Source organism: Dendrobates tinctorius, unplaced genomic scaffold (assembly GCF_039654945.1).
Source record: "Dendrobates tinctorius isolate UK_male_01 unplaced genomic scaffold, ASM3965494v1 ptg000007l, whole genome shotgun sequence".
In the NCBI taxonomy this organism is placed as follows: domain Eukaryota; kingdom Metazoa; phylum Chordata; class Amphibia; order Anura; family Dendrobatidae; genus Dendrobates; species Dendrobates tinctorius.
In genome coordinates, this window is record NW_027361675.1 from 47397498 (window position 1) to 47413365 (window position 15868).

Consider the following 15868-nt stretch of genomic DNA (forward strand, 5'->3'; position numbering starts at 1 on the left):
TGAATCATACTGTTTTCTGGCCATTGCAGCAGAAAATCTGAAGCAAGAGAGAAAGAGTATGTGTTAGGGCGCAATGTGCCTTAGAAGCCACCCTCCTTTTGTCTAAGAAAACAGTACTTATGTACACTAACTTAGCATTAATCCTTCATAAAACAAGCTAAATACACAATCGTGATGAATAAAAAAGAAAATACTAACCTTTCAATTTGTGTTGAAATCAGGCGCAATGTGCCTGAGAAGCCAAAGTGTTGATATCTGCTCACTAGAAGGTCTGCTGAGTCACTGTGATATCAGGTTTCACAGAGCCTGTAGAGTCAGGAGATAACTAGGAGGGGTGGGGTTTTCTGATAAGTGGGCAAGGAGAGAGAAGTGAAACTAATTACTGTGTGCCTGTCAGATCTATTGCGCCTGACGGAGGGTTAAAGACAAAAATGTCCAGGAAGGATGGGAAATCTTGAAAAATGAAATTCTCAAAGCACAGTTGTTAACAATTCCGAAAAGAGGGAAGAATAGGAAGCATTTAAGGAAACCAGGATGGATGAACAGAGAACTTAAGCACATGCTAAAAAGGAAGAAAATGTTTATAAAATGGAAAGAGGGAGGCATATCTAAAGAAGAATATAATGCTGTCTGCAGAACCTGCAGGGCACAAATCAGATTACTAAAGCTGAAAATGAATTGAGGCTTGCAAGAGATGTCAAAAGCAATAATAAAGGATTTTGGGGATATGTCAAAAGTAAAAGACAAGTCAAAGATGCTATAGGATTTTTACAGGATGAAAATGATGAAATGGTAAGACAGGATGTTGAGAAGGCTGAACTTTTAAATTCCTATTTTGCATCTGTTTTCTCTCAGAAAGGAAATGCAACATCAACTGTTATTCACTGTCCTATTAAGGGAATAGAAGAATCCAGGATATCTATAAACAGAAAGATAGTGAGGAAACACTTAGCTAACCTACATGAATTCAAGTCTCCAGGTCCAGATGAATTACACCCCAGAGTACTGAAGGAGATAGCAGAAGAAATTTTTGAACCCCTCTCCATAATCTTTGAAAATTCTTGGAGAACAGGAGAAGTGCCAGAAGACTGGAGAAGAGCAAATGTTGTTCCTATCTTCAAAAAGGGGAAGAAGGTGGACCCAGGCAACTATAGGCCAGTGAGTCTGACTTCTATACCAGGAAAGATCTTTGAACAAATTATTAAACAACATGTATATCAATACCTGGATAAGAATGAAGTGATTAAACAGAGTCAGCATGGATTTGTAACTAATAAGTCATGTCAGACTAACTTAATTTCCTTCTATGACGGTATCACTGATTGGGTGGATCAAGGAAATGCTGTAGATATAGTATATCTTGACTTCAGCAAAGCATTTGACAAAGTCTCTCATACAATCCTTATTGAAAAAATGACTAAGTATGGAATGGACAAGGCAACTGTTAGGTGGATTCATAACTGGCTTAGTGATCAGACCCAAAGAGTGGTCGTAAATGGCTGCACATCCAGTTGGAAGAATGTCTCAAGTGGGGTACCACAGGGCTCTGTCCTGGGCCCTGTATTGTTCAACATCTTTATCAACGATATAAATGAAGGAATTGAGGGTAAACTGATTAAATTTGCTGATGACACAAAGCTAGGAGGGATAGCTAATACTAGAGAAGAGAGAGAGAGGATTCAAAAAGATTTAAATAAACTGGAGAAGTGGGCAGCAACTAACAGAATGGTTTTTAACAGGGAGAAATGCAAAGTACTACATCTGGGCAATAAAAATGAAAAAGCATATATAGAATGGGAGGAATATGGCTAAGTGACAGAACATGTGAAAAAGACTTGGGTATACTAATAGATCACAGACTGAATATGAGTCAACAGTGTGATGCAGCAGCAAAAAAGGCAAATGCAATTCTAGGATGTATTAACAGAAGCATACAGTCTAGATCATGTGAAGTCATTATTTCCCTCTACTCCTCTTTGGTCAGACCTCATCTGGAATACTGTGTCCAGTTTTGGGCACCACATTTTAAAAAAGACATCAACAAACTGGAGCAAGTTCAGAAAAGAGCGACCAGAATGGTGACCGGTCTGCAAACCCTGTCTTATGAGGAAAGGTTGCAGGATTTGGGAATGTTTAGTTTGCAAAAGAGAAGACTGAGAGGAGACTTAATAGCTGTCTACAAATATCTAAAGGGCTGTCACATTGTAGAAGGATCAACTTTATTCTCATTTGCACAAGGAAAGACTAGAAGCAATGGGATGAAACTGAATGGGAGGAGACACAGATTAGATATTAGAAAAAACTTTTTGACAGTTAGAGTGATCAATGAGTGGAACAGGCTGCCACGAGAAGTGGTGAGTTCTCCTTCAATGGAAGTCTTCAAAGAGAGGCTGGACAGACATCTGACTGGGATGATTTAGCAAATCCTGCTTTGAGCAGGGGGTTGGACCAGATGGCCCAGGAGGTCCCTTCCAACTCTACGATTCTATGATTCTATGATTCTATGTGGTAAGGTAGCCTAATACCTGGGAACTACAGCAAGCGGCAGCAGAAGAAAGGAGGCAATGAGAACGCGTGCGGCTGCTCACACCCCGGCAGCATTCGGGCAGTGATCACTTTGAACTCTGTCAATGAGAAACATAAAAAGGACCCCTGTATGTAAAGGAGGAGGCGGAACGTGCACCAAACTCATGACTGACCCCCATTAAATAGATTATCCACTAGTAGGACAACCCATTCTTGAACTATAGGTTTGGTCCCCATAAAATAAAAAATCTTCTACTTATAATCTTATAAAATTCTTATACTCCAGTATTCGCGGTCCCGGGGCTGTGATCAAGTTGAATGACACGTGATGCTCCCAATCAGCGCCGGGTCTTCGTGTCCAACCCCCTGCTCAATGCAGAATTCACTAAAGTCACAAGCCCTGATGATTAGCCACAGACCGGACGGGTTTGTCTGAAGGTGGGGACAGTGACGCCAGCACTGATTGGTCACCAGGTACCATGTGTCATTCCATCACTTCACACCCCTGGGACCGCGAGTGCCGACACCACTGGATCGGCGCCAGCACCGGAGGAGAATATAATTTTTTTTTTTCATTTTATTGGGATCAAACCTTTAGTTGAAGAAGGGGTTGTCCTAGTAGTGGATAATCCCTTTAGGCTGGAGTCACACACAACCATTAAAAAATCGGTCCCATTTTAACGGTACGAAATCGCACAAAGAATTCTTGGCCAGATATCCCTCTGTCATCCCATTTTCCGGCAAGGAACCAATTTTAATCGCATCTAAGCATCAAATTGACTGCCAATGCCTGATGCCCTATCCTGTAGACCTGGAGAAGTTGTGCGATTTAATCGCAAGTCACACGTTTGGTGCGTTTTCCATGCTTTTTTTTATCGCACCCATAGACTTGCATTGGGGAATCCGATCCGAAAATCGGTGACAATCGCAGCATGCTGCGATTGTCTCGGTCCGAGGATCGGATGCGATAAAAAATCGCATGATGTGAGCAGCACCATTGAATAACATGGGTTCGGCCTTACAGCTACAGTCACACTATCAGTATTTATCAGCCAAAACCCGGAGTGGGTCAGAAATGCAGAATTAGTGCACGTGTTTCTTACTTTCCCCTGATTGTTCCTCACCTGGTTTTGGGTAACAAATACTGATGTAAAATACTGACCACATACTCAGTGTGAACGAGGCCTAATATTGAGTCTTTGCAGCGTTTTTTTGGCAGTAAGAACGTTGGGTATAAAATGCAGCTATTTGGTGAGGGTCCCGTGTGATTTATCTACAGTATATGGTAATACCGTTAGATTTGTGAACCAAAAACAAAAAAAAATGTGGCACAAATGCTTTTCTGCATTTTTTCTTTGTTTTTGCAGTTTTTCATTACTTTCAGTTGGTAAAAGAAAACTGCAATGCTTAATGTCAGGAAAAAAGCAAAGAATTCTGAAATCTCATTGCTTTTGCTGGTTCTATAAAGCAAAGCTTCTTTTCCGCACAAATAAACGCCCCACAGATAATACTGCAAAACCGCACTGTGTGAATACCCCCTTATACTATAGATGATTACTATGCGATTGGTGCGGATCTGACATCTCCTGCACAGCCCTCAGTACCGGCGGTGGCTGAATCTATCGGCAGTGGCACGTCTGCCATGTACAGTGTATGTGCGCTACTTGCCAGCTCAGCACTAACACTGCACAGTCACTTATGCTAATGTGAGAGGAGAGCAGATGCATTATGGGTGTGAGGTTTCCCAGCTCGGATACAAGTCTAGAAGCTTCTAGTCACCCTGCAGTCTCTGCGCAAACAGACGCTAATGTGAAACCAGCTTTAGGCTATGTGCCCACGTTGCGTTTAAATCCGGACACTGAAAACCGGACTCCTTCCCAGAAATCGCGCGATTATGTTCGTGTTTTTGCCGCGATTTTCGCGAGCGATATTCAAGCACTTTCCAAGCGATTTGAAGCATCGCTTGGAAAGTGATTGACAGGTTGGTCACACTCGTCAAACATAGTGTTTGACAAGTGTGACCAGGTTTTTACTATTGAGGCCGCCTATGCCCTCGCTGTCATACCGGGCCTCAGCGTTCCCAGCGATGCCTTGCGAGACCTGTGATGACGTTGGTCTCGCGTTGCTATAGCGATCTCACGAGACCGCTAGAGTCACCCGAGACTACGTCATCACAGGACCTTGCCGCAAGGCATTACTGGGAACGCTGAGGCCGGGAATGCATCGCGGGACGTCGGAAGGTAAATATACCCCGATTTTTTATTTTGTATTCTTTTTTTACAGGGTTATGGTACCCAGGGCCTGGAGGACAGTCTCCTCTCCTCCACACCGTGGGTACCAACCGCACATGAGACGCTTAACTTTGCGCATGGTGGGCATAGCCACATGCGGGAAGTAAGCGATTCTCATGCATTCCTATGGGTGCGGAATCGCGGCAATTCTTTGCGAGTCCGCACAAAAGAATGAGCGATTCCACCGTGGAAAAAAGTGCAGCATTAGCACAGCATATGCGGAATGCCATAGGAATGCATGGGATGCGTTCTGTACACAGCCTTAGACTTACTACCCAGGAGCATCTCTCTTAGCCTTTCTACACAGGTACAGGCAGGGCGGGACTGGCCATCTGGAAATTCTCGCAAATGCCAGAAGGACCTGTCTGGTCGTGGGCCACCTTGTCTGCTATGTTGTTAACAGAATCGGTGTTCTCAAGACACCCACACTGTTGAGAGTTGTGACGGAGCACAAAGTCACATACCCCAGCAGGCCACGGGTGTCTTTGGAGATATTGGTCTTGTAAAAAAATCGTGCTTTCCTCCATCCAGGGTAATAGTAGTAATATATCCAACGGTGCTTGGGGACAGTGACAACATGGGCCTGTGTGAATTCAAATGCCAGGGCTAAGGCTGTGTGCCCACGTTGCTTTTTTTAAATCACAAGCTGAGTGGTTGCTTTTTTTTGTTAAGTTAGTAATATTAGAAAGATTTATGCACAGTTTACTGCTCTCAGTGATGTTTTCTCTGTGTTGAATCCCAGCTGTGGTTGATTGTGAGTAGTGGTGCCCCCTTCAGCTCTGTATGGTGGGCTTCCCCCATGTGCGTTACTTGCCAGCTCAGCTGCTCAGACTTCAGGTATTTGGTGTCCTACAGACATAAGAGCACTCTGCATGGCACTGAATTCTCCTGTTTCCTCCCACACTCTAAAGACATATGATGGTGAATCTAGATTGTGAGCCCCAATGGGGACAGTGACGTGTCGGCACTCGCAGTCCCAGGGTTGTGAAGCGATGGAATGACACATGGTGCCTGGTGCCCAATCAGTGCTGGCGTCAATGTCCCCACATTCGGACAATCCAAACATGATGAGGTAGTTCGGGCTGTGGCTCATCATCAGGGCTTGTGACTCAGTTCATGATCTGGGGTGAGTCACAGAGAAAAGAAAAAAAAATACATTTTCCACGAGAGGTGGTGAGTTCTCCTTCAATGGAAGTCTTTAAACAGAGGCTGAACAGACATCTGTCTGCGATGGTTTAGTAAATCCTGCATTGAGCAGGGGTGTGAGCAGCTGCACGCGTTCTCATTGCCTCCTTTCTTCTGCTGCCGCTTGCTGTAGTTCCCTTGTATTAGGCTACCTTACCACATTCAGAAATGTATGCAGCATCAAAACCGCAGTAGCCGACTGTTATAGTATAGTGGATGGGACTTCAAGAAATCAGTGTAGTGAATTCTAATTGAGTAAAACAATCATTATTTATAAAAACAATTCTGATGAGTTCTCTCTTTCATTAGTTATTTAATAACCCAACCACTCAGCTTGTGATCTCCCCCTCCGCCCTTCTATTGGTCCGCATGTTACATAGCACACACTGCACATTAATACAACATTTAGAGCGTGATTGATTCAGCGCCATCTACTAACTACACATGAAATGTCAAGGTATTGCATAGCACTAACTACACATGAAATGTCAAGGTATTGCATAGCACAATCTGCTATTACACCCATGAACGAAAGATCTTTCTTTTTGTTTACATTATTGTTTTTTTTCACTCCCTAAAAAAAACCCACCCACTCAGCTTGTGATCTCCCCCTCAGCCCTCCCTGTAACAGAGAAGGAGAACGATCATCACCAGCAATCAGCCCCTGCAATGAAGCAGAACTGAGAGCTCACTTCACGCTCAGGAGAGATCACTACAGCTCCTCCTCGTGGTTGGGAAGGTTGGACACTTTAGAGCACATTTCTCAAGTCACACACTATAGAAATGATCCCTGAAAGTATAGTCTTAACCTCTTCCTGGCCGGGATGCCCCTCCGGGGGATAGGACCCTGCGGGTAACATTAGGGAGACTCATTAACACAACATCACACATAAAAAGGCTGTAAATAAACGCTGATACAGTGTGATCCATGGCGGGTGATCAGAGACTGCAGGGTGACTAGAAGCTTCTAGACTTGTATCCGAGCTGGGAAACCTCACACCCATAATGCATCTGCTCTCCTCTCACATTAGCATAAGTGACTGTGCAGTGTTACTGCTGAGCTGGCAAGTGGCGCACATACACTGTACATTTCAGATGTGCCACTGCCGATACATTCAGCCACCGCCGGTACTGAGGGCTGTGCAGGAGATGTCAGATCCGCACCAATCGCATAGTAATCATCTATAGTATAAGGGGTTATTCACACAGTGCAGTTTTTCAGTATTATTTTTGGTGCGAGTTTAAGCACTGCAGTTTTCGTTTACCAATTGAAAGCGAAAAACCGCAAAAAGAAAGTAAAAATGCAGAACAACATTTCTGCTGTATTTTTTGCTGTATTTTTGGCTCATAATTCTAATTACCGTATCCTGTATATAATAACTAGACTAGATGGAGGCCCGATGCTATCGCATCGGGAGGGCAGTAGTGTCACGATGGGGGCAGGCTTTGCAGCATTGAGAATCTGTCCCCCATGTGCTCACCCACCTATCCACTCTCTTTTCCCCATGTGCTGACTTCTCCTGACTTCTGTCTGTGCTCTCTTCTTTGACCTGTCTACCTCATGTGTTATCCCACTTGTCTGCTGTCTCTCTCCTTCCTGTGCTGTGTTCTCCCGTCATGTGCTGTCCCGTTTGAGCTGTCTCCCCCTGTGCGCTTTCTCGCTCCCCCATCTGCTGTCGTCTCCTCTCATGTTATCTCTTCTTTGACCTGTGTACCCCATGTGCTCTCCCCCTTGTCTGCTCTCTCTCTCCACCGCTGCGCTGTCTTCTTCCCTCATGTGTTCTCTCGTTTGAGCTGTCTCCTCCTGTTTGTCCTCTTTTCTATGTGCACTCAATTTGTCTGTGTCTGACCGTGTACAGAACATACCACAGCTCCTGGGCAGGGGAGGAAGCAAAAGACAATACTGACATTACAGTAGGAGATTGCAGAGGATACATTTTGTGAGGTAAAATATTGTTTAAAGACAGTCAGTGAAATATTTTACCTCACAAAATGAATCCTCTCCTCACCTGCCCTGGAGATGTGGTATGCTCGTACACGGTCAGACACAGACAGTTTTTAAAATGAACTTTCGTTTGTGGGAAAACCCCTTTAATGTGACGGGCTTCCTCTGCCTGTAGACACATCGTGCATCTGCCACTGGGATCAGACGCATGATTCACTGTGCCTGCGCGGAATTCGTGCAGGCGCAGTAAATCAGACCACCTCCATCTTTGTGCAGACAGATAGCGACAGTCACATTAAACCAGTGCATGCGCTCCTCCTGTACAAAGATGACGGCGGTCATTGAGTCATTCTGCTGATCCCGGCGGCATGTTCGTGACGGGGTTCCACTGGTGGTGCTGCACATGTGGCTGCGTATGGCGTATACAGTGTGTGTGTTTGTCATGTGTACTGCATATACAGAGCGTTTGTGTGGTGCGTACGGCGTATACAGTGTGTGTGTGGTCCTACGGCGTATACACTATGTGCACACGGTGCGGATTCTGCTGCGGATCCGTAGCGTTTCAGGCTCTGCAGGTCCGCAGCAGATTTAGCTGCGTTGTACACAACCATTGTTTTCAATGGTAAATTGAAAAACGCTGAGCACATGCTGCGGATTTTTCCGCGCGGATTTGCTGCGGGTTCAAATCCGCAGCATGACGATTCTTTGTGCGGATTCCGCTGCGGTTTCACACCTTCTCCATTGTAGAGGTGTGAAACCGCAGGTCTTTTGACCTGAGAATTTACCTGCGGATTTTTCCAAATCCGTGCGTAAAAATCCGCAGGACCAAAATCTATGTGTGCACACCATATAGTGTGCGTGTGGTGTGTACGGCGTATACAGTGTGTGAGTGTGTGATGCGACGGTGTTCCACTGGTGGTGCCGTACAAGAGGATGCATACAGCGTTTACAGTGTTTGTGTGTGTTGTGCTTACCGCACACACAGAGTATGTGTGGTGCGTACGGTGCATGCAGTGTGTGTGTGGTGTGACGGTGTTCCGCTGCTGGTACCATGCAAGAGTCGGGTACCACCAGCAGTTTCCATATTGAGTCACCCATCACTTGGGTGTCCCAATATGGCGGTCGGTGAACTTCTGCAGCTTGGAATTCTGGGATCCGGACACATCTGGACGGAACAGGATGTGAAGACATTACAAGGTAATTCTATATTAGATTTATTTAATTAACATTTGCTACACCAATTTCTAGAAATCCTCATCCACTATACTGTAACAGTGGGCTTCTGCGCTTCTGGTACTGCAGAAATTTCTGAATGTGGTAAGGTAGCCTAATATCTCGGGAACTACAGCAAGCGGTGGCAGAAGAAAGGAGGCAATGAGAACGCGTGCGCCTGCTCACACCCCGGCAGCATTCAGTCTGTGATCACTTTGAACACTGTCAATGAAAAACAGAGAAAGGACCCCTGTATGCAAAGGAGGAGGCGGAACGTGCACCAAACTCTTGACCTTTAAAGGGGTTATCCACTACTAGTACAAGCCCTTCCTGATCTCTATGTTTGGTCCCAATAAAATAAAAAATCTTCTACTTATATTCCTATAAAGTTCTTATACTCCAGTGCCGGCGCTGTTCCAGCTTTCGCGGTCCCGGACTGTGATCAGGTTGAATGACACGTGATGCTCCCAATCAGCGCCAGGTCATCGTGTCCAACCCTCTGCTCAATGCAGGATTCACTAAATCATCACAGACAGATGTCTGTCCAGCCTCTGAAGACTTCCAATCGAAGGAGAACTCACCACCCTGATTTCTTTATTTCTCATAACTTTGGCGGTTGTATTTAAGCCTATTTACATCTAATTGACCCTGTTGTATTATCACTGATCTCTATTGAGGGGCTTTTTATCAACCTTATTTTATTTGCTTGCAGTTTGTATTAGGGTATGTCTCCATGGTCAGTAATTGGCAGCGCTTTGGACGCAGGACATGTCCACTCCGCCCAAAGGGATGGCCCCTTTTGCATGCGCGGTGGAATCACCACATCCTATACATAGACTGTGATAATTATCTTGCGGAGACTGAGCATCTTCAGAAGATAAATAGACATGCTGCACTCTAGAAAGACACGCCGCATGTCCGGTTACGCAGGGCCGCCAGATGCGTCCCTGCACGCATAGTGGAGACGGGATTTCATAAAATCCCCTCCACTATGCTGTAACATCTGTCCGCTGCGGTTGTTCGCAGTGTCCAATTCGTAGCATTTACTAACCGTGTTAACGTACCCTTATGTGTACATTGATTACACTATATCTGTAGACCTATTTTAGGTTTTCACTGGATTTGTACCTAGCAGTATATTTCCCTTTTCCGTGCTATTATTTTCCTGCCCCCTTGTTTTGACTACTGCTCGGCGTCCCCTATACCGGTATTTCTGCTTTTTTAAATTTTGTCTTTTAAATATTGATTAATATAATTATTGATTTTATTTCTTTTTTGTGGGATCTCTTCCTTGTCCTGTATGAACTTATTTGGGATTGGTTGTCACATTGTTTATGAAGTGCCCCTTTATTATTGGACACATGTTAATTTAATATTACATAGTTACTAAACAACATTAATTACCATGAATTTACAGCACGTTAAGTATTGTCCTACTTACCAGAAATGAACCTTTTACACACTCAGGTCTCTATCGGCTGGCCTTTTCTGTCTGGCATCTACCTTCCTGCCTCTTGGTTATGTCACCTTGGTGTGACCCTCATGTCCCTGTGGATTGTCCTCTCACTAATATGTTATGGCCTCCACGTGATTGTTGACTTGTGATTAACTGACTAGTAGTCATGTGACCACTGACGTCTCCATTTTCCTCCAAACTTGGGGGAAGTGCGTCTTATAATCTGAAAATAAGGTATGTTTGGGGTCATTTACCAGCTCTAAGACCCATGACCTAGGATGCAAACCCAGCATTCTGACACAGTGAAATCGTTTGGTAGTCTTCAGGTTTTATAATCTCTTCCACACAGTCAAGGCACCCAGTGCCAGAGGCTGCAAAGCAACTCCAAGATATCTTTGAACCTCCACCATATTTGACTGTAGGTACTGTGTTCTTTTCTTTGTACGCTTCATTCCATTTTTGGTAAATAGTAGAATAATGTGGTCATCCTTCAGCTCTGTATGGTGGGCTTCTCCCATGTGGGTTACTTGCCAGCTCAGCTGCTCAGACTTCAGGTATTTGGTGTCCCACACACATAAGACCACTCTGCGTGCATGGTTAGCACTGAATTTTCCATGCATACCAGGAAAGGGGGCTGAGGGGTACCATGCATACCAGAAAAGGGGGGATGAGGGGGGCCATGCATACCAGGATTGGGGGGTGAAAGGACCATGCATATCATGATTGGGGGTGAGGGGACCATGCGTACCAGGATTGAGGGTGATGGGACCATGCATACCAGGAAAGGGGGTTCGGGGACCATGTATGCCAGGAGAGGGGGGTGAGAGGACCATGCATACCAGGATTGGGGCATAAGGGGTACCATGCATAACAGGATTGGGGATGAGGGGACCATGCATACCAAAATTGTTAGAAAAGGGGTGCCATGTATACCAGGATTGGGGATGAGGGGACCATACATACCAGGATTGGGGAGTGAGGGAGTACCATACATCCTACAATAGGGATGAGGTGGGACCATGCATACCAGGATTGGGGCGTGAGGGGGTACCATACATCCTACGATAGGGATGAGGGGGGACCATGCATACCAGGATTGGGGGGTGAGGGGACCAGGCATACCAGGATTGGGGGATGAGGGGACCATGCATACCAGGATAGGGAGGTGAGGGGACCATGCATTCCAGGATTGGGGGCTTAGGGGACCATGCATACCAGCATAGGGATGAGGGGTGCCATGCATACCAGGATAGAAAGGGGGCAGCACAAACCAGGATGGGAGACTATGTACCAATAAAAATGCTCGCCACCCGGGTTCAAAGCTGGTCAATATATAATGGGTCATACATACGCAAATAACAACCGCTGAGTGTCCAATCCACTGGCTCCCAGGTGAATGCGACAAAAAAGGCAATATGAGGGCATACTCCAGGCGTCACTATAACCCACCTATTGAAATAAAGCTTCAAGGCTTGCCCTAGAGACCAAGGTATTGCCCTCCTCCTTAGCATGCCCTCCACAAATACTGTTCAAACGCATGAATCAGCAGAGGCGCATCATCAAGGAGCAGTCACATGACCGCAATCCAAGTGACAAGTGCACACACGGCATATGCGCGGGCGGTGCATACTCTTCAGAAGCGCAACAGTCTTATAATACCTAGGTGGCACACTGGGCTACTAAGGCTCAACCAATCCAGGTTATGAGTCTTGAAATCATCCATGGCAACCCTCATATGTGCAATATACCCAACAAAACCGTAAACACTCAATAGCAGATAAAGAAAGGAGATGAAAAGGCAAGGAGAAAAAAGGAGCACGTATTGTTATATAAGTGCATAATAACATCATTCAATTGTCTGTGTCTGAATTGGGGCCTATGTCTGTTTCATTCAACCTGTGAACTACTTACCATCTAATCTACATCTGAATGATCCTGTGAGTTTACCCTTTGTTAGCACACTACAGTCATATCACCCAGCCTGGAGACTTGCTGATGAGGCGCTATCATCCCGAATGTTTGTGCTCTCCGGAGCCTTTGTCTCTTGTACATCTAGATTAATAATTCTGAAGACTTTTGACACAAACCATTGATCCCGACCTATTCTCACCTCTGGAATATGTTACCACCTAGGTCTCCGGACCTGCTCTCACCGTTAATTACAGTAATCAGAGCCCAGCAGTCAGCGAAAGCCGCTCTGGACACCAGGGCTGTGGCCTTCACATTCCAGCATTGAGAACAGATTGGCAGCCTGGCATTAGTAGTACCACGCCCTGGTGACCAAACCTGCCGTCACCAATAGTTCCAGTGTTCAGAGGTCAGGAGTCAAATCACATAGTAATGGCTGCTTTGCTCTGAACACTGACTGAGCTCCTCAGTGTAAGGGTATAACTATTGCCTTTGCAACCTGCATAGAGAAGATTTCCCGTGCACACTCTGAAGTCATGGGAAATCGGAGACTTTATTGGAGCAGCTGTAGGGATTCCATCAGGGCATCTTGTCTGCGACCACAAGGAAAGTGACTTTACCCCGAGCTGCTGCGCTCTGCACGCTCAGCTTCAGTGCAATCGCCATGGACCAAGCGAGTCCAGAGAGCGGAGCAGCCCTGATGATTCACTGTACAATCAGGAATCAGCGAAAAATGTAAAGTAAAAGTGTAAAATATATAAATATATAGCTAGGACCAGAAATATTTGGACAGTGACAGAATCTTTGTGATCTCGGCTCTGCATGCCGCTATTACGGATATAAAATGGAATAACTGAGATGTTATTATCGATCACAGCATTTATAAGGTAGGAAGAGGGAGGAGGCTCCATCTCCACTCTGATCGGTGCCATGGTGACGTGTCATCAGGACGACATCCGGGTCATCCGCATGGTGTGATGTGGGATAGTTCTCTTGTCTGTTCATTCACCCATGTGGCAAGACCTGATCTTCTAACATGTAGACTGTAGGCGGAGCTACAGGCTCAGGGTGTTTCTCATTGGCTGGCTGAAGTGACATATGCAGATTAGGACCAGAGACCTCTGTGATCTGGAGGATTATGGATCCATTATACAAGTATAGAAGCTTCTATAGGATCACTGTGTCAGGTGTGATATCTCCCTAATGTTACCCGCAGGGTCCTATCCCCCGGAGGGGCATCCCGGCCAGGAACAGGTTAAGACTATACTTTCAGGGATCATTTCTATAGTGTGTGACTTGAGAAATGTGCTCTAAAGTGTCCAACCTTCCCAACCACGAGGAGGAGCTGTAGTGATCTCTCCTGAGCGTGAAGTGAGCTCTCAGTTCTGCTTCATTGCAGGGGCTGATTGCTGGTGATGATCGTTCTCCTTCTCTGTTACAGGGAGGGCGGAGGGGGAGATCACAAGCTGAGTGGTTGGTGTTTTTTTTTTTTTTTTAATTGAGTAAAAATAAGGAATGAAAATGAAAGAGCGATCTTTCATTCATGGGTGTAATAGCAGCTTGTGCTATGCAATACCTTTAGTCAGTAGATGGCGCTGAATCAATCACGCTCTAAACGTTCTATTAATCTGCAGTGTGTGCTATGTAACATGCGGACCAATAGAAGGGTGGAGGGGGAGATCACAAGCTGAGTGGGGGGGTGGTCATTAAGTAAGTAAATAAGAGTAGATGACGCAGAAAACTGATTGTAAGTCTTTATTTAAATATTGGATAAGTTATTTAATAATCTTTATTTATATAGCGCCAACATATTCCGCAGCGCTTTACAGTTTAACAGTTTCAAAACACAAGTCATAAGTAACAACGTTAACAATACAATAATTAAAGCAAAATAAGACGACCCTGCTCGTGAGAGCTTACAATCTACAATGAGGTGGGGAAGATACAGAGTACAGCTGTGTATTTACAATGGTGTATTTACAATGATGGTCCAGCCATCTTGAGGGAGTGAGGGATGGATGGAGATAGTGAATGGGCTACAGACGCACACTTACACATAAAATGAATGTGATAGGCTGCTCTGAACAAATGCGTTTTGAGGGAGCGCCTGAAGCTATGGAAATTGTGGATAGTCCTAATTTGTTGGGGTAGAGCATTCTAGAGGATTGGCGCAGCGCATGAGAAGTCTTGGAGTCGGGAGTGGGAGGTACAGATTAGTGCAGAGGTTAGTCAAAAGTCGTTTGCAGAGCGCAGCAGTTGGTTAGGCCGATAGACAGAAATGAGGGACGAGATGTAGGGGGTGCTGCATTGTGGAGAGCTTTGTGGGTGAGAACAAGTACTTTGAATTGGATCCTGTAATGAATGGGCACCCAGTGTAAGGACTGATGAAGAGCGGATGTGTCCGAGTACTGATTAGCCAGATGGACGATCCTGGCCACTGCATTAAATATGTACTGGAGAGGGGATAGTCGAGTAACTTAATGTTTGCTACACTAATTTCTCGAAACCTTCATCCACTATGCTGTATACTATATAGTTTGCTTCTGCCCTTTTTATACTGCATACGTTTCTGAAAAACCGAATTTTGGCTCATCTTTCTTCGTTTTTAAGAAATCTCAAGATGGAAGAGGCCAGGAGCCATTTGGTGAGCTGCATTTCTTGCTACATGTTCACAGATTTACCAGTGGAAAAGCCAAACTTCACATGCCACAAATGCAAGCTTGTGTCCCTGTTGGAGGAAAAGTTGCAAAGTCTCGAAGAGAGGTTAGCTACGTTGAAGATCATTAAGGAAGGTGAAGAGTTCTTGGACAGAGCAGAATTATCTCTTCATGTTACAGAAAGAGAAGAAATTCGAAGTGCACCTGAAGAAACAGAGGAATGGAGACATGTGACCCAGAGAAGCAGGAGGATCAGGAGGCAGTCAGCACCCATACTGCTCAGAAACCAGTACCAGGCTCTCACGCAGGAAAACGATGAAGAAATACATCAGGATAAGACTTTGCCAACAAACAGCAACCTTGTACGCCTTCAGAGTCCTCCTGGATGGAGAAAGAAAAATGTTGTGAAGAAGAAACGGAGAGTGGTGGTCATGGGGGATTCCCTGTTGAGAGGAACAGAGGCCGCTATCTGCAGACCGGATATAACTTCAAGAGAAATGTGCTGTCTACCAGGTGCAAAAATTAAAGATGTGTCTGACAGGATATCAGGACTCTTCAGACCTACAGATGACTACCCATTCCTGCTACTACATGTGGGGACAAATGACACCGCAAGAAACGACCTGGAAACCATCTGCAGAGACTTTGAAGACTTAGGCAAGAAAGTGAAAGAACTGGGAGCTCAGGT

The 15868-nt window shown here is 45.3% G+C and overlaps 2 non-coding genes across 2 annotated transcripts; one reads left to right on the forward strand and one right to left on the reverse strand.

Moving 5' to 3' along the window:
- Positions 1-6590: 6590 nt before the first annotated feature.
- LOC141089096 (small nucleolar RNA U3) lies at positions 6591-6808 on the reverse strand. The gene has a single exon (XR_012232174.1). It is a non-coding gene; the product is annotated as a small nucleolar RNA U3 (small nucleolar RNA).
- A 6972-nt stretch (positions 6809-13780) lies between these two features.
- On the forward strand, positions 13781-13998 carry LOC141089020 (small nucleolar RNA U3). Its single transcript, XR_012232142.1, has one exon. It is a non-coding gene; the product is annotated as a small nucleolar RNA U3 (small nucleolar RNA).
- The last annotated feature ends 1870 nt before the right edge of the window (positions 13999-15868 follow it).